The following is a 17,682-nucleotide window of genomic DNA, read 5'->3' as shown; positions in this document are numbered from 1 at the left end:
CGAGCAGGTGCCTCGCTTGCGCTTCCATCTGCCGAGACTTAGAGGCAGACAAGCAAGAAGCTTCCCGCTGTGTGTGCTGCCGTCCGCAAATAGCCTCCAAACAAAGCAGGGCGCTAAGGCAAGAGATGTTAGCACCCCAGGAGGGAATCTGCCTGCGAGGGAAGCTGTGCAGCACATCCCTTGTTCCGCTCGCCACTTCCCTCACTCTTAGGCAAAGCCCATCTCAGCTGGCTTGTAGGCGTGCCTCCGTGCTCAGAAGCAGCCCCGAGGCAGGCAGGACAGTGCGGGATGTCTTCTGGGCACGCAGCATGCTGCTTCCCATGCCCGGGACAAACCGCGAGCAGGTGCCTCGCTTGCGCTTCTATCTGCCGAGACTTGGAGCTGGCCAGCGTGCAGCTTCCCGCAGTGTGTGCTGCTGTCCGCAAACAGCCTCCAAACAAAGCAGGGCGCTAAGGCAAGAGAAGTAAGCGCCCCAGGAGGGAATCTGCCTGCGAGGGAAGCTGTGCAGCACATCCCTTGCTGTGCTCGCCACTTCCCTCACTCTTAGGCAAAGCAAATCTCAGCTGGCTTGTAGGAGTGCCTCCGTGCTCAGAAGCAGCCCCGAGGCAGGCAGGACAGAGCGGGAAGTCTTCTGGGCATGCAGCATGCTGCTTCCCATGCCCGGAACAAACTGCGAGCAGGTGCCTCGCTTGCGCTTCCATCTGCCGAGTCTTAGAGGCGGACAAGAAAGAAGCTTGCCGCAGTGTGTGCTGCTGTCCGCAAACAGCCTCCAAACAAAGCAGGGCGCTTTTACAGGAGAAGTAAGCGCCCCAGGAGGGAATCTGCCTGCGAGGGAAGCTGTGCAGCACATCCCTTGCTGTGCTCGCCACTTCCCTCACTCTTAGGCAAAGCGCCTCTCAGCTTGCTGGTGGGTGTGCCTCCGTGCTCAGAAGCAGCCCCGAGGCAGGCAGGACAGTGCGGGATGTCTTCTGGGCACGCAGCATGCTGCTTCCCATGCCCGGGACAAACTGCGAGCAGGTGCCTCGCTTGCGCTTCTATCTGCCGAGACTTGGAGCTGGCCAGCGCGCAGCTTCCCGCAGTGTGTGCTGCTGTCCGCAGACAGCCTCCAAACAAAGCAGGGCGCTAAGGCAAGAGAAGTAAGCGCCCCAGGAGGGAATCTGCCTGCGAGGGAAGCTGTGCAGCACATCCCTTGCTGTGCTCGCCACTTCCCTCACTCTTAGGCAAAGCCCATCTCAGCTGGCTTGTAGGCGTGCCTCCGTGCTCAGAAGCAGCCCCGAGGCAGGCAGGACAGAGCGGGAAGTCTTCTGGGCATGCAGCATGCTGCTTCCCATGCCCGGGACAAACTGCGAGCAGGTGCCTCGCTTGCGCTTCCATCTGCCGAGACTTAGAGGCAGACAAGCAAGAAGCTTCCCGCTGTGTGTGCTGCCGTCCGCAAACAGCCTCCAAACAAAGCAGGGCGCTAAGGCAAGAGATGTTAGCACCCCAGGAGGGAATCTGCCTGCGAGGGAAGCTGTGCAGCACATCCCTTGTTCCGCTCGCCACTTCCCTCACTCTTAGGCAAAGCCCATCTCAGCTGGCTTGTAGGCGTGCCTCCGTGCTCAGAAGCAGCCCCGAGGCAGGCAGGACAGTGCGGGATGTCTTCTGGGCACGCAGCATGCTGCTTCCCATGCCCGGGACAAACCGCGAGCAGGTGCCTCGCTTGCGCTTCTATCTGCCGAGACTTGGAGCTGGCCAGCGTGCAGCTTCCCGCAGTGTGTGCTGCTGTCCGCAGACAGCCTCCAAACAAAGCAGGGCGCTAAGGCAAGAGAAGTAAGCGCCCCAGGAGGGAATCTGCCTGCGAGGGAAGCTGTGCAGCACATCCCTTGCTGTGCTCGCCACTTCCCTCACTCTTAGGCAAAGCAAATCTCAGCTGGCTTGTAGGAGTGCCTCCGTGCTCAGAAGCAGCCCAGAGGCAGGCAGGACAGAGCGAGATGTCTTCTGGGCACGCAGCATGCTGCTTCCCATGCCCGGGACAAACTGCGAGCAGGTGCCTCGCTTGCGATTCCATCTGCCGAGATTAAGAGGCAGACAAGCAAGAAGCTTCCCGCAGTGTGTGCTGCTGTCCGCAAACAGCCTCCAAACAAAGCAGGGCGCTTAGGCAGGAGAAGTAAGCGCCCCAGGAGGGAATCTGCCTGCGAGGGAAGCTGTGCAGCACATCCCTTGCTGTGCTCGCCACTTCCCTCACTCTTAGGCAAAGCGCCTCTCAGCTTGCTGGTGGGTGTGCCTCCGTGCTCAGAAGCAGCCCCGTGGCAGGCAGGACAGTGCGAGAAGTACTCTGGGCATGCAGCATGCTGCTTCCCATGCCCGGGACAAACCGTGAGCAGGTGCTTCGCTTGCGCTACTATCTGCCGAGACTTGGAGCTGGCCAGCGCGCAGATTCCCGCAGTGTGTGCTGCTGTCCGCAAACAGCCTCCAAACAAAGCAGGGCGCTTAGGCAGGAGAAGTAAGCGCCCCAGGAGGGAATCTGCCTGCGAGGGAAGCTGTGCAGCACATCCCTTGTTCCGCTCGCCATTTCCCTGACTCTTAGGCAAAGCCCATCTCAGCTTGCTTGTGGGTGTGCCTCCGTGCTCAGAAGCAGCCCCGAGGCAGGCAGGACAGTGCGGGATGTCTTCTGGGCACGCAGCATGCTGCTTCCCATGCCCGGAACAAACTGCGAGCAGGTGCCTCGCTTGCGCTTCTATCTGCTGAGACTTGGAGCTGGCCAGCGCGCAGCTTCCCGCAGTGTGTGCTGCTGTCCGCAGCCTCCAAACTAAGCAGGGCGCTAAGGCAAGAGAACTAAGTGTCCCAGGAGGGAATCTGCCTGCGAGGGAAGCTGTGCAGCACATCCCTTACTGTGCTCGCCACTTCCCTCACTCTTAGGCAAAGCGCCTCTCAGCTTGCTGGTGGGTGTGCCTCCGTGCTCAGAAGCAGCCCCGAGGCAGGCAGGACAGTGCGGGATGTCTTCTGGGCACGCAGCATGCTGCTTCCCATGCCCGGGACAAACTGCGAGCATGTGCCCGCTTGCGCTTCTATCTGCCGAGACTTGGAGCTGGCCAGCGCGCAGCTTCCCGCAGTGTGTGCTGCTGTCCGCAGACAGCCTCCAAACAAAGCAGGGCGCTAAGGCAAGAGAAGTAAGCGCCCCAGGAGGGAATCTGCCTGCGAGGGAAGCTGTGCAGCACATCCCTTGCTGTGCTCGCCACTTCCCTCACTCTTAGGCAAAGCCCATCTCAGCTGGCTTGTAGGCGTGCCTCCGTGCTCAGAAGCAGCCCCGAGGCAGGCAGGACAGAGCGGGAAGTCTTCTGGGCATGCAGCATGCTGCTTCCCATGCCCGGGACAAACTGCGAGCAGGTGCCTCGCTTGCGCTTCCATCTGCCGAGACTTAGAGGCAGACAAGCAAGAAGCTTCCCGCTGTGTGTGCTGCCGTCCGCAAACAGCCTCCAAACAAAGCAGGGCGCTAAGGCAAGAGATGTTAGCACCCCAGGAGGGAATCTGCCTGCGAGGGAAGCTGTGCAGCACATCCCTTGTTCCGCTCGCCACTTCCCTCACTCTTAGGCAAAGCCCATCTCAGCTGGCTTGTAGGCGTGCCTCCGTGCTCAGAAGCAGCCCCGAGGCAGGCAGGACAGTGCGGGAAGTCTTCTGGGCACGCAGCATGCTGCTTCCCATGCCCAGAACAAACTGCGAGCAGGTGCCTCGCTTGCGCTTCCATCTGCCGAGACTTAGAGGCGGACAAGCAAGAAGCTTCCCGCAGTGTGTGCTGCTGTCTGCAAACAGCCTCCAAACAAAGCAGGGCGCTAAGGCAAGAGAACTAAGCGCCCCAGGAGGGAATCTGCCTGCGAGGGAAGCTGTGCAGCACATCCCTTGCTGTGCTCGCCACTTCCCTCACTCTTAGGCAAAGCCCATCTCAGCTGGCTTGTAGGCGTGCCTCCATGCTCAGAAGCAGCCCCGAGGCAGGCAGGACAGAGCGGGAAGTCTTCTGGGCATGCAGCATGCTGCTTCCCATGCCCGGAACAAACTGCGAGCAGGTGCCTCGCTTGCGCTTCCATCTGCCGAGTCTTAGAGGCGGACAAGCAAGAAGCTTCCCGCAGTGTGTGCTGCTGTCCGCAAACAGCCTCCAAACAAAGCAGGGCGCTTTTACAGGAGAAGTAAGCGCCCCAGGAGGGAATCTGCCTGCGAGGGAAGCTGTGCAGCACATCCCTTGCTGTGCTCGCCACTTCCCTCACTCTTAGGCAAAGCCCATCTCAGCTTGCTGGTGGGTGTGCCTCCGTGCTCAGAAGCAGCCCCGAGGCAGGCAGGACAGTGCGGGATGTCTTCTGGGCACGCAGCATGCTGCTTCCCATGCCCGGGACAAACTGCGAGCAGGTGCCTCGCTTGCGCTTCCATCTGCCGAGACTTAGAGGCGGACAAGAAAGAAGATTCCCGCTGTGTGTGCTGCTGTCCGCAAACAGCCTCCAAGCAAAGCAGGGCGCTAAGGCAAGAGAACTAAGCGCCCCAGGAGGGAATCTGCCTGCGAGGGAAGCTGTGCAGCACATCCCTTGTTCCGCTCGCCACTTCCCTCACTCTTAGGCAAAGCCCATCTCAGCTGGCTTGTAGGCGTGCCTCCGTGCTCAGAAGCAGCCCCGAGGCAGGCAGGACAGTGCGGGATGTCTTCTGGGCACGCAGCATGCTGCTTCCCATGCCCGGGACAAACCGCGAGCAGGTGCCTCGCTTGCGCTTCTATCTGCCGAGACTTGGAGCTGGCCAGCGTGCAGCTTCCCGCAGTGTGTGCTGCTGTCCGCAGACAGCCTCCAAACAAAGCAGGGCGCTTAGGCAGGAGAAGTAAGCACCCCAGGAGGGAATCTGCCTGCGAGGGAAGCTGTGCAGCACATCCCTTGCTGTGCTCGCCACTTCCCTCACTCTTAGGCAAAGCCCATCTCAGCTTGCTTGTAGGTGTGCCTCCGTGCTCAGAAGCAGCCCAGAGGCAAGCAGGACAGAGCGGGATGTCTTCTGGGCACGCAGCATGCTGCTTCCCATGCCCGGGACAAACTGCGAGCAGGTGCCTCGCTTGCGCTTCCATCTGCCGAGATTAAGAGGCAGACAAGCAAGAAGCTTCCCGCTGTGTGTGCTGCTGTCCGCAAACAGCCTCCAAACAAAGCAGGGCGCTTAGGCAGGAGAAGTAAGCGCCCCAGGAGGGAATCTGCCTGCGAGGGAAGCTGTGCAGCACATCCCTTGCTGTGCTCGCCACTTCCCTCACTCTTAGGCAAAGCGCCTCTCAGCTTGCTGGTGGGTGTGCCTCCGTGCTCAGAAGCAGCCCCGAGGCAGGCAGGACAGTGCGGGATGTCTTCTGGGCACGCAGCATGCTGCTTCCCATGCCCGGGACAAACTGTGAGCAGGTGCCTCGCTTGCGCTTCTATCTGCCGAGACTTGGAGCTGGCCAGCGCGCAGATTCCCGCAGTGTCTGCTGCTGTCCGCAGACAGCCTCCAAACAAAGCAGGGCGCTAAGGCAAGAGAAGTAAGCGCCCCAGGAGGGAATCTGCCTGCGAGGGAAGCTGTGCAGCACATCCCTTGTTCCGCTCGCCACTTCCCTCACTCTTAGGCAAAGCCCATCTCAGCTTGCTTGTAGGCGTGCCTCCGTGCTCAGAAGCAGCCCCGAGGCAGGCAGGACAGAGCGGGAAGTCTTCTGGGCATGCAGCATGCTGCTTCCCATGCCCGGAACAAACTGCGAGCAGGTGCCGCGCTTGCGCTTCCATCTGCCGAGTCTTAGAGGCGGACAAGCAAGAAGCTTCCCGCAGTGTGTGCTGCTGTCCGCAGACAGCCTCCAAACAAAGCAGGGCGCTTAGGCAGGAGAAGTAAGCGCCCCAGGAGGGAATCTGCCTGCGAGGGAAGCTGTGCAGCACATCCCTTGTTCCGCTCGCCACTTCCCTCACTCTTAGGGAAAGCCCATCTCAGCTGGCTTGTAGGCGTGCCTCCGTGCTCAGAAGCAGCCCCGTGGCAGGCAGGACAGTGCGAGAAGTACTCTGGGCACGCAGCATGCTGCTTCCCATGCCCGGGACAAACCGCGAGCAGGTGCTTCGATTGCGCTTCTATCTGCTGAGACTTGGAGCTGGCCAGCGCGCAGCTTCCCGCAGTGTGTGCTGCTGTCCGCAAACAGCCTCCAAACAAAGCAGGGCACTAGTTCAAGAGAAATAAGCACACCAGGGGGGAATCTGCCTGCGAGGGAAGCTGTGCAGCACATCCCTTGTTCCGCTCGACACTTCCCTCACTCTTAGGCAAAGCCCATCTCAGCTTGCTTGTGGGTGTGCCTCCGTGCTCAGAAGCAGCCTCGAGGCAGGCAGGACAGTGCGGGATGTCTTCTGGGCATGCAGCATGCTGCTTCCCATGCCTGGAACAAACTGCGAGCAGGTGCCTCGCTTGCGCTTCCATCTGCCGAGTCTTAGAGGCGGACAAGCAAGAAGCTTCCCGCAGTGTGTGCTGCTGTCCGCAAACAGCCTCCAAACAAAGCAGGGCGCTTTTACAGGAGAAGTAAGCACCCCAGGAGGGAATCTGCCTGCGAGGGAAGATATGCAGCACATCCCTTGCTGTGCTCGCCACTTCCCTCACTCTTAGGCAAAGCGCCTCTCAGCTTGCTGGTGGGTGTGCCTCCGTGCTCAGAAGCAGCCCCGAGGCAGGCAGGACAGTGCGGGATGTCTTCTGGGCACGCAGCATGCTGCTTCCCATGCCCGGGACAAACTGCGAGCAGGTGCCTCGCTTGCGCTTCCATCTGCCGAGTCTTAGAGGCGGACAAGAAAGAAGATTCCCGCTGTGTGTACTGCTGTCCGCAAACAGCCTCCAAACAAAGCAGGGCGCTAAGTCAAGAGAACTAAGCGCCCCAGGAGGGAATCTGCCTGCGAGGGAAGCTGTGCAGCACATCCCTTGCTGTGCTCGCCACTTCCCTCACTCTTAGGCAAAGCCCATCTCAGCTTGCTGGTGGGTGTGCCTCCGTGCTCAGAAGCAGCCCCGAGGCAGGCAGGACAGAGCGGGAAGTCTTCTGGGCATGCAGCATGCTGCTTCCCATGCCTGGAACAAACTGCGAGCAGGTGCCTCCCTTGCGCTTCCATCTGCCGAGACTTAGAGGCAGACAAGCAAGCAGCTTCCCGCAGTGTGTGCTGCTGTCCGCAAACAGCCTCCAAACAAAGCAGGGCGCTTAGGCAGGAGAAGTAAGCGCCCCAGGAGGGAATCTGCCTGCGAGGGAAGCTGTGCAGCACATCCCTTGCTGTGCTCGCCACTTCCCTCACTCTTAGGCAAAGCCCATCTCAGCTGGCTTGTAGGCGTGCCTCCGTGCTCAGAAGCAGCCCCGAGGCAGGCAGGACAGTGCGGGAAGTCTTCTGGGCATGCAGCATGCTGCTTCCCATGCCCAGAACAAACTGCGAGCAGGTGCCTCGCTTGCGCTTCTATCTGCCGAGACTTGGAGCTGGCCAGCGCGCAGCTTCCCGCAGTGTGTGCTGCTGTCCGCAGACAGCCTCCAAACAAAGCAGGGCGCTAAGGCAAGAGAAGTAAGCGCCCCAGGAGGGAATCTGCCTGCGAGGGAAGCTGTGCAGCACATCCCTTGCTGTGCTCACCACTTCCCTGACTCTTAGCCAAAGCCCATCTCAGGTTGCTTGTGGGTGTGCCTCCGTCCTCAGAAGCAGCCTTGAGGCAGGCAGGACAGTGCGGGATGTCTTTTGGACACGCAGCATGCTGCTTCCCATGCCCGGGACAAACTGCGAGCAGGTGCCTCCCTTGCGCTTCTATCTGCCGAGACTTGGAGCTGGCCAGCGCGCAGCTTCCCGCAGTGTGTGCTGCTGTCCGCAAACAGCCTCCAAACAAAGCAGGGCACTTAGGCAGGAGAAGTAAGGACCCCAGGAGGGAATCTGCCTGCGAGGGAAGCTGTGCAGCACATCCCTTGTTCCGCTCGCCATTTCCCTGACTCTTTGGCAAAGCCCATCTCAGCTTGCTTGTGGGTGTGCCTCCGTGCTCAGAAGCAGCCCCGAGGCAGGCAGGACAGTGCGGGATGTCTTCTGGGCATGCAGCATGCTGCTTCCCATGCCTGGAACAAACTGCGAGCAGGTGCCTCGCTTGCGCTTCCATCTGCCGAGTCTTAGAGGCGGACAAGCAAGAAGCTTCCCGCAGTGTGTGCTGCTGTCCGCAAACAGCCTCCAAACAAAGCAGGGCGCTTTTACAGGAGAAGTAAGCACCCCAGGAGGGAATCTGCCTGCGAGGGAAGCTGTGCAGCACATCCCTTGCTGTGCTCGCCACTTCCCTCACTCTTAGGCAAAGCCCATCTCAGCTTGCTGGTGGGTGTGCCTCCGTGCTCAGAAGCAGCCCCGAGGCAGGCAGGACAGTGCGGGATGTCTTCTGGGCACGCAGCATGCTGCTTCCCATGCCCGGGACAAACTGCGAGCAGGTGCCTCGCTTGCGCTTCCATCTGCCGAGACTTAGAGGCGGACAAGAAAGAAGATTCCCGCTGTGTGTACTGCTGTCCGCAAACAGCCTCCAAACAAAGCAGGGCGCTAAGGCAAGAGAAGTAAGCGCCCCAGGAGGGAATCTGCCTGCGAGGGAAGCTGTGCAGCACATCCCTTGCTGTGCTCGCCACTTCCCTCACTCTTAGGCAAAGCCCATCTCAGGTTGCTTGTAGGCGTGCCTCCGTGCTCAGAAGCAGCCCCGAGGCAGGCAGGACAGATCGGGAAGTCTTCTGGGCATGCAGCATGCTGCTTCCCATGCCCGGAACAAACTGCGAGCAGGTGCCTCCCTTGCGCTTCCATCTGCCGAGACTTAGAGGCAGACAAGCAAGCAGCTTCCCGCAGTGTGTGCTGCTGTCCGCAAACAGCCTCCAAACAAAGCAGGGCGCTTAGGCAGGAGAAGTAAGCGCCCCAGGAGGGAATCTGCCTGCGAGGGAAGCTGTGCAGCACATCCCTTGCTGTGCTCGCCACTTCCCTCACTCTTAGGCAAAGCCCATCTCAGCTGGCTTGTAGGCGTGCCTCCGTGCTCAGAAGCAGCCCCGAGGCAGGCAGGACAGTGCGGGAAGTCTTCTGGGCATGCAGCATGCTGCTTCCCATGCCCGGGACAAACCGCGAGCAGGTGCCTCGCTTGCGCTTCTATCTGCCGAGACTTGGAGCTGGCCAGCGTGCAGCTTCCCGCAGTGTGTGCTGCTGTCCGCAGACAGCCTCCAAACAAAGCAGGGCGCTAAGGCAAGAGAAGTAAGCGCCCCAGGAGGGAATCTGCCTGCGAGGGAAGCTGTGCAGCACATCCCTTGCTGTGCTCGCCACTTCCCTCACTCTTAGGCAAAGCAAATCTCAGCTGGCTTGTAGGAGTGCCTCCGTGCTCAGAAGCAGCCCCGAGGCAGGCAGGACAGTGCGGGATGTCTTCTGGGCATGCAGCATGCTGCTTCCCATGCCCGGGACAAACTGCGAGCAGGTGCCTCGCTTGCGCTTCCATCTGCTGAGATTAAGAGGCAGACAAGCAAGAAGCTTCCCGCAGTGTGTGCTGCTGTCCGCAAACAGCCTCCAAACAAAGCAGGGCGCTTAGGCAGGAGAAGTAAGCACCCCAGGAGGGAATCTGCCTGCGAGGGAAGCTGTGCAGCACATCCCTTGCTGTGCTCGCCACTTCCCTCACTCTTAGGCAAAGCCCATCTCAGCTTGCTTGTAGGTGTGCCTCCGTGCTCAGAAGCAGCCCCGAGGCAGGCAGGACAGAGCGGGAAGTCTTCTGGGCACGCAGCATGCTGCTTCCCATGCCCGGGACAAACTGCGAGCAGGTGCCTCGCTTGCGCTTCCATCTGCCGAGATTAAGAGGCAGACAAGCAAGAAGCTTCCCGCTGTGTGTGCTGCTGTCCGCAAACAGCCTCCAAACAAAGCAGGGCGCTTAGGCAGGAGAAGTAAGCGCCCCAGGAGGGAATCTGCCTGCGAGGGAAGATGTGCAGCACATCCCTTGCTGTGCTCGCCACTTCCCTCACTCTTAGGCAAAGCGCCTCTCAGCTTGCTGGTGGGTGTGCCTCCGTGCTCAGAAGCAGCCCCGAGGCAGGCAGGACAGTGCGGGATGTCTTCTGGGCACGCAGCATGCTGCTTCCCATGCCCGGGACAAACTGCGAGCAGGTGCCTCGCTTGCGCTTCTATCTGCCGAGACTTGGAGCTGGCCAGCGCGCAGCTTCCCGCAGTGTCTGCTGCTGTCCGCAGACAGCCTCCAAACAAAGCAGGGCACTAAGGCAAGAGAAGTAAGCGCCCCAGGAGGGAATCTGCCTGTGAGGGAAGCTGTGCAGCACATCCCTTGTTCCGCTCGCCACTTCCCTGACTCTTAGGCAAAGCCCATCTCAGCTTGCTTGTAGGTGTGCCTCCGTGCTCAGAAGCAGCCCCGAGGCAGGCAGGACAGAGCGGGATGTCTTCTGGGCATGCAGCATGCTGCTTCCCATGCCCGGAACAAACTGCGAGCAGGTGCCTCGCTTGCGCTTCCATCTGCCGAGTCTTAGAGGCGGACAAGCAAGAAACTTCCCGCAGTGTGTGCTGCTGTCCGCAAACAGCCTCCAAACAAAGCAGGGCGCTTAGGCAGGAGAAGTAAGCGCCCCAGGAGGGAATCTGCCTGCGAGGGAAGATGTGCAGCACATCCCTTGCTGTGCTCGCCACTTCCCTCACTCTTAGGCAAAGCGCCTCTCAGCTTGCTGGTGGGTGTGCCTCCGTGCTCAGAAGCAGCCCCGAGGCAGGCAGGACAGTGCGGGATGTCTTCTGGGCACGCAGCATGCTGCTTCCCATGCCCGGGACAAACTGCGAGCAGGTGCCTCGCTTGCGCTTCCATCTGCCGAGACTTGGAGCTGGCCAGCGCGCAGCTTCCCGCAGTGTGTGCTGCTGTCCGCAGCCTACAAACTAAGCAGGGCGCTAAGGCAAGAGAAGTAAGCGCCCCAGGAGGGAATCTGCCTGCGAGGGAAGCTGTGCAGCACATCCCTTGCTGTGCTCGCCACTTCCCTCACTCTTAGGCAAAGCGCCTCTCAGCTTGCTGGTGGGTGTGCCTCCGTGCTCAGAAGCAGCCCCGAGGCAAACAGGACAGAGCGGGATGTCTTCTGGGCATGCAGCATGCTGCTTCCCATGCCCGGAACAAACTGCGAGCAGGTGCCTCGCTTGCGCTTCCATCTGCCGAGTCTTAGAGGCGGACAAGCAAGAAGCTTCCCGCAGTGTGTGCTGCTGTCCGCAAACAGCCTCCAAACAAAGCAGGGCGCTTTTACAGGAGAAGTAAGCGCCCCAGGAGGGAATGTGCCTGCGAAAGAAGTTGTGCAGCACATCCCTTGCTGTGCTCGCCACTTCCCTCACTCTTAGGGAAAGCCCATCTCAGCTGGCTTGTAGGCGTGCCTCCGTGCTCAGAAGCAGCCCCGAGGCAGGCAGGACAGAGCGGGAAGTCTTCTGGGCATGCAGCATGCTGCTTCCCATGCCCGGGACAAACTGCGAGCAGGTGCCTCGCTTGCGCTTCCATCTGCCGAGACTTAGAGGCGGACAAGAAAGAAGATTCCCGCTGTGTGTGCTGCTGTCCGCAAACAGCCTCCAAACAAAGCAGGGCGCTAAGGCAAGAGAAGTAAGCGCCCCAGGAGGGAATCTGCCTGCGAGGGAAGCTGTGCAGCACATCCCTTGCTGTGCTCGCCACTTCCCTCACTCTTAGGCAAAGCCCATCTCAGCTTGCTTGTAGGCGTGCCTCTGTGCTCAGAAGCAGCCCCGAGGCAGGCAGGACAGAGCGGGAAGTCTTCTGGGCATGCAGCATGCTGCTTCCCATGCCCGGAACAAACTGCGAGCAGGTGCCTCGCTTGCGCTTCCATCTGCCGAGACTTAGAGGCAGACAAGCAAGAAGCTTCCCGCTGTGTGTGCTGCTGTCCGCAAACAGCCTCCAAACAAAGCAGGGCGCTTAGGCAGGAGAAGTTAGCACCCCAGGAGGGAATCTGCCTGCGAGGGAAGCTGTGCAGCACATCCCTTGTTCCGCTCGCCACTTCCCTCACTCTTAGGCAAAGCCCATCTCAGCTGGCTTGTAGGCGTGCCTCCGTGCTCAGAAGCAGCCCCGAGGCAGGCAGGACAGTGCGGGATGTCTTCTGGGCACGCAGCATGCTGCTTCCCATGCCCGGGACAAACCGCGAGCAGGTGCCTCGCTTGCGCTTCTATCTGCCGAGACTTGGAGCTGGCCAGCGTGCAGCTTCCCGCAGTGTGTGCTGCTGTCCGCAGACAGCCTCCAAACAAAGCAGGGCGCTAAGGCAAGAGAAGTAAGCGCCCCAGGAGGGAATCTGCCTGCGAGGGAAGCTGTGCAGCACATCCCTTGCTGTGCTCGCCACTTCCCTCACTCTTAGGCAAAGCAAATCTCAGCTGGCTTGTAGGAGTGCCTCCGTGCTCAGAAGCAGCCCTGAGGCAGGCAGGACAGTGCGGGATGTCTTCTGGGCATGCAGCATGCTGCTTCCCATGCCCGGGACAAACTGCGAGCAGGTGCCTCGCTTGCGCTTCCATCTGCTGAGATTAAGAGGCAGACAAGCAAGAAGCTTCCCGCAGTGTGTGCTGCTGTCCGCAAACAGCCTCCAAACAAAGCAGGGCGCTTAGGCAGGAGAAGTAAGCGCCCCAGGAGGGAATCTGCCTGCGAGGGAAGATGTGCAGCACATCCCTTGCTGTGCTCGCCACTTCCCTCACTCTTAGGCAAAGCGCCTCTCAGCTTGCTGGTGGGTGTGCCTCCGTGCTCAGAAGCAGCCCCGAGGCAGGCAGGACAGTGCGGGATGTCTTCTGGGCACGCAGCATGCTGCTTCCCATGCCCGGGACAAACTGCGAGCAGGTGCCTCGCTTGCGCTTCTATCTGCCGAGACTTGGAGCTGGCCAGCGCGCAGCTTCCCGCAGTGTGTGCTGCTGTCCGCAGACAGCCTCCAAACAAAGCAGGGCACTAAGGCAAGAGAAGTAAGCGCCCCAGGAGGGAATCTGCCTGTGAGGGAAGCTGTGCAGCACATCCCTTGTTCCGCTCGCCACTTCCCTGACTCTTAGGCAAAGCCCATCTCAGCTTGCTTGTAGGTGTGCCTCCGTGCTCAGAAGCAGCCCCGAGGCAAGCAGGACAGAGCGGGATGTCTTCTGGGCATGCAGCATGCTGCTTCCCATGCCCGGAACAAACTGCGAGCAGGTGCCTCGCTTGCGCTTCCATCTGCCGAGTCTTAGAGGCAGACAAGCAAGAAGCTTCCCGCTGTGTGTGCTGCTGTCCGCAAACAGCCTCCAAACAAAGCAGGGCGCTTAGGCAGGAGAAGTAAGCACCCCAGGAGGGAATCTGCCTGCGAGGGAAGCTGTGCAGCACATCCCTTGCTGTGCTCGCCACTTCCCTCACTCTTAGGCAAAGCCCATCTCAGCTTGCTTGTAGGCGTGCCTCCGTGCTCAGAAGCAGCCCCGAGGCAGGCAGGACAGTGCGGGATGTCTTCTGGGCACGCAGCATGCTGCTTCCCATGCCCGGGACAAACTGCGAGCAGGTGCCTCGCTTGCGCTTCCATCTGCCGAGACTTGGAGCTGGCCAGCGCGCAGCTTCCCGCAGTGTGTGCTGCTGTCCGCAAACAGCCTCCAAACAAAGCAGGGCGCTAAGGCAAGAGAAGTAAGCGCCCCAGGAGGGAATCTGCCTGCGAGGGAAGCTGTGCAGCACATCCCTTGCTGTGCTCGCCACTTCCCTCACTCTTAGGCAAAGCCCATCTCAGCTTGCTTGTAGGCGTGCCTCTGTGCTCAGAAGCAGCCCCGAGGCAGGCAGGACAGAGCGGGAAGTCTTCTGGGCATGCAGCATGCTGCTTCCCATGCCCGGAACAAACTACGAGCAGGTGCCTCGCTTGCGCTTCCATCTGCCGAGACTTAGAGGCAGACAAGCAAGAAGCTTCCCGCTGTGTGTGCTGCCGTCCGCAAACAGCCTCCAAACAAAGCAGGGCGCTTAGGCAGGAGAAGTAAGCACCCCAGGAGGGAATCTGCCTGCGAGGGAAGCTGTGCAGCACATCCCTTGCTGTGCTCGCCACTTCCCTCACTCTTAGGCAAAGCCCATCTCAGCTGGCTTGTAGGCGTGCCTCCGTGCTCAGAAGCAGCCCCGAGGCAGGCAGGACAGTGCGGGATGTCTTCTGGGCACGCAGCATGCTGCTTCCCATGCCCGGGACAAACCGCGAGCAGGTGCCTCGCTTGCGCTTCTATCTGCCGAGACTTGGAGCTGGCCAGCGTGCAGCTTCCCGCAGTGTGTGCTGCTGTCCGCAAACAGCCTCCAAACAAAGCAGGGCGCTAAGGCAAGAGAAGTAAGCGCCCCAGGAGGGAATCTGCCTGCGAGGGAAGCTGTGCAGCACATCCCTTGCTGTGCTCGCCACTTCCCTCACTCTTAGGCAAAGCAAATCTCAGCTGGCTTGTAGGAGTGCCTCCGTGCTCAGAAGCAGCCCTGAGGCAGGCAGGACAGTGCGGGATGTCTTCTGGGCATGCAGCATGCTGCTTCCCATGCCCGGGACAAACTGCGAGCAGGTGCCTCGCTTGCGCTTCCATCTGCTGAGATTAAGAGGCAGACAAGCAAGAAGCTTCCCGCAGTGTGTGCTGCTGTCCGCAAACAGCCTCCAAACAAAGCAGGGCGCTTAGGCAGGAGAAGTAAGCACCCCAGGAGGGAATCTGCCTGCGAGGGAAGCTGTGCAGCACATCCCTTGCTGTGCTCGCCACTTCCCTCACTCTTAGGCAAAGCCCATCTCAGCTTGCTTGTAGGTGTGCCTCCGTGCTCAGAAGCAGCCCCGAGGCAGGCAGGACAGTGCGGGATGTCTTCTGGGCACGCAGCATGCTGCTTCCCATGCCCGGGACAAACTGCGAGCAGGTGCCTCGCTTGCGCTTCTATCTGCCGAGACTTGGAGCTGGCCAGCGCGCATCTTCCCGCAGTGTGTGCTGCTGTCCGCAGACAGCCTCCAAACAAAGCAGGGCGCTAAGGCAAGAGAAGTAAGCGCCCCAGGAGGGAATCTGCCTGCGAGGGAAGCTGTGCAGCACATCCCTTGCTGTGCTCGCCACTTCCCTCACTCTTTGGCAAAGCGCCTCTCAGCTTGCTGGTGGGTGTGCCTCCGTGCTCAGAAGCAGCCCCGAGGCAGGCAGGACAGTGCGGGATGTCTTCTGGGCATGCAGCATGCTGCTTCCCATGCCCGGGACAAACTGCGAGCAGGTGCCTCGCTTGCGCTTCTATCTGCCGAGACTTGGAGCTGGCCAGCGCGCAGCTTCCCGCAATGTCTGCTGCTGTCCGCAGACAGCCTCCAAACAAAGCAGGGCGCTAAGGCAAGAGAAGTAAGCGCCCCAGGAGGGAATCTGCCTGCGAGGGAAGCTGTGCAGCACATCCCTTGTTCCGCTCGACACTTCCCTGACTCTTAGGCAAAGCCCATCTCAGCTTGCTTGTAGGTGTGCCTCCGTGCTCAGAAGCAGCCCCGAGGCAAGCAGGACAGAGCGGGATGTCTTCTGGGCATGCAGCATGCTGCTTCCCATGCCCGGAACAAACTGCGAGCAGGTGCCTCGCTTGCGCTTCCATCTGCCGAGTCTTAGAGGCGGACAAGCAAGAAGCTTCCCGCAGTGTGTGCTGCTGTCCGCAAACAGCCTCCAAACAAAGCAGGGCGCTTTTACAGGAGAAGTAAGCGCCCCAGGAGGGAATGTGCCTGCGAAAGAAGCTGTGCAGCACATCCCTTGCTGTGCTCGCCACTTCCCTCACTCTTAGGGAAAGCCCATCTCAGCTGGCTTGTAGGCGTGCCTCCGTGCTCAGAAGCAGCCCCGAGGCAGGCAGGACAGAGCGGGAAGTCTTCTGGGCATGCAGCATGCTGCTTCCCATGCCCGGAACAAACTGCGAGCAGGTGCCTCCCTTGCGCTTCTATCTGCCGAGACTTGGAGCTGGCCAGCGTGCAGCTTCCCGCAGTGTGTGCTGCTGTCCGCAGACAGCCTCCAAACAAAGCAGGGCGCTAAGGCAAGAGAAGTAAGCGCCCCAGGAGGGAATCTGCCTGCGAGGGAAGCTGTGCAGCACATCCCTTGCTGTGCTCGCCACTTCCCTCACTCTTAGGCAAAGCAAATCTCAGCTGGCTTGTAGGAGTGCCTCCGTGCTCAGAAGCAGCCCTGAGGCAGGCAGGACAGTGCGGGATGTCTTCTGGGCATGCAGCATGCTGCTTCCCATGCCCGGGACAAACTGCGAGCAGGTGCCTCGCTTGCGCTTCCATCTGCTGAGATTAAGAGGCAGACAAGCAAGAAGCTTCCCGCAGTGTGTGCTGCTGTCCGCAAACAGCCTCCAAACAAAGCAGGGCGCTTAGGCAGGAGAAGTAAGCGCCCCAGGAGGGAATCTGCCTGCGAGGGAAGCTGTGCAGCACATCCCTTGCTGTGCTCGCCACTTCCCTCACTCTTAGGCAAAGCCCATCTCAGCTTGCTTGTAGGTGTGCCTCCGTGCTCAGAAGCAGCCCCGAGGCAGGCAGGACAGAGCGGGAAGTCTTCTGGGCACGCAGCATGCTGCTTCCCATGCCCGGGACAAACTGCGAGCAGGTGCCTCGCTTGCGCTTCCATCTGCCGAGATTAAGAGGCAGACAAGCAAGAAGCTTCCCGCAGTGTGTGCTGCTGTCCGCAAACAGCCTCCAAACAAAGCAGGGCGCTTAGGCAGGAGAAGTAAGCGCCCCAGGAGGGAATCTGCCTGCGAGGGAAGCTGTGCAGCACATCCCTTGCTGTGCTCGCCACTTCCCTCACTCTTAGGCAAAGCGCCTCTCAGCTTGCTGGTGGGTGTGCCTCCGTGCTCAGAAGCAGCCCCGAGGCAGGCAGGACAGTGCGGGATGTCTTCTGGGCACGCAGCATGCTGCTTCCCATGCCCGGGACAAACTGCAAGCAGGTGCCTCGCTTGCGCTTCTATCTGCCGAGACTTGGAGCTGGCCAGCGCGCAGCTTCCCGCAGTGTGTGCTGCTGTCCGCAGACAGCCTCCAAACAAAGCAGGGCGCTAAGGCAAGAGAAGTAAGCGCCCCAGGAGGGAATCTGCCTGTGAGGGAAGCTGTGCAGCACATCCCTTGTTCCGCTCGCCACTTCCCTGACTCTTAGGCAAAGCTCATCTCAGCTTGCTTGTAGGTGTGCCTCCGTGCTCAGAAGCAGCCCCGAGGCAGGCAGGACAGAGTGGGAAGTCTTCTGGGCATGCAGCATGCTGCTTCCCATGCCCGGAACAAACTGCGAGCAGGTGCCTCGCTTGCGCTTCCATCTGCCGAGTCTTAGAGGCGGACAAGCAAGAAGCTTCCCGCAGTGTGTGCTGCTGTCCGCAAACAGCCTCCAAACAAAGCAGGGCGCTTTTACAGGAGAAGTAAGCGCCCCAGGAGGGAATCTGCCTGCGAGGGAAGCTGTGCAGCACATCCCTTGCTGTGCTCGCCACTTCCCTCACTCTTAGGCAAAGCGCCTCTCAGCTTGCTGGTGGGTGTGCCTCCGTGCTCAGAAGCAGCCCCGAGGCAGGCAGGACAGTGCGGGATGTCTTCTGGGCACGCAGCATGCTGCTTCCCATGCCCGGGACAAACTGCGAGCAGGTGCCTCGCTTGCGCTTCTATCTGCCGAGACTTGGAGCTGGCCAGCGCGCAGCTTCCCGCAGTGTGTGCTGCTGTCCGCAAACAGCCTCCAAACAAAGCAGGGCGCTAAGGCAAGAGAAGTAAGCGCCCCAGGAGGGAATCTGCCTGCGAGGGAAGCTGTGCAGCACATCCCTTGCTGTGCT

This window comes from Rhea pennata, unplaced genomic scaffold (assembly GCF_028389875.1).
Source record: "Rhea pennata isolate bPtePen1 unplaced genomic scaffold, bPtePen1.pri scaffold_41, whole genome shotgun sequence".
Classification (NCBI taxonomy): Eukaryota; Metazoa; Chordata; class Aves; order Rheiformes; family Rheidae; genus Rhea; species Rhea pennata.
The sequence above is the reverse complement of the archived record's forward strand: the minus strand, read 5'-3'. Positions refer to the sequence as shown.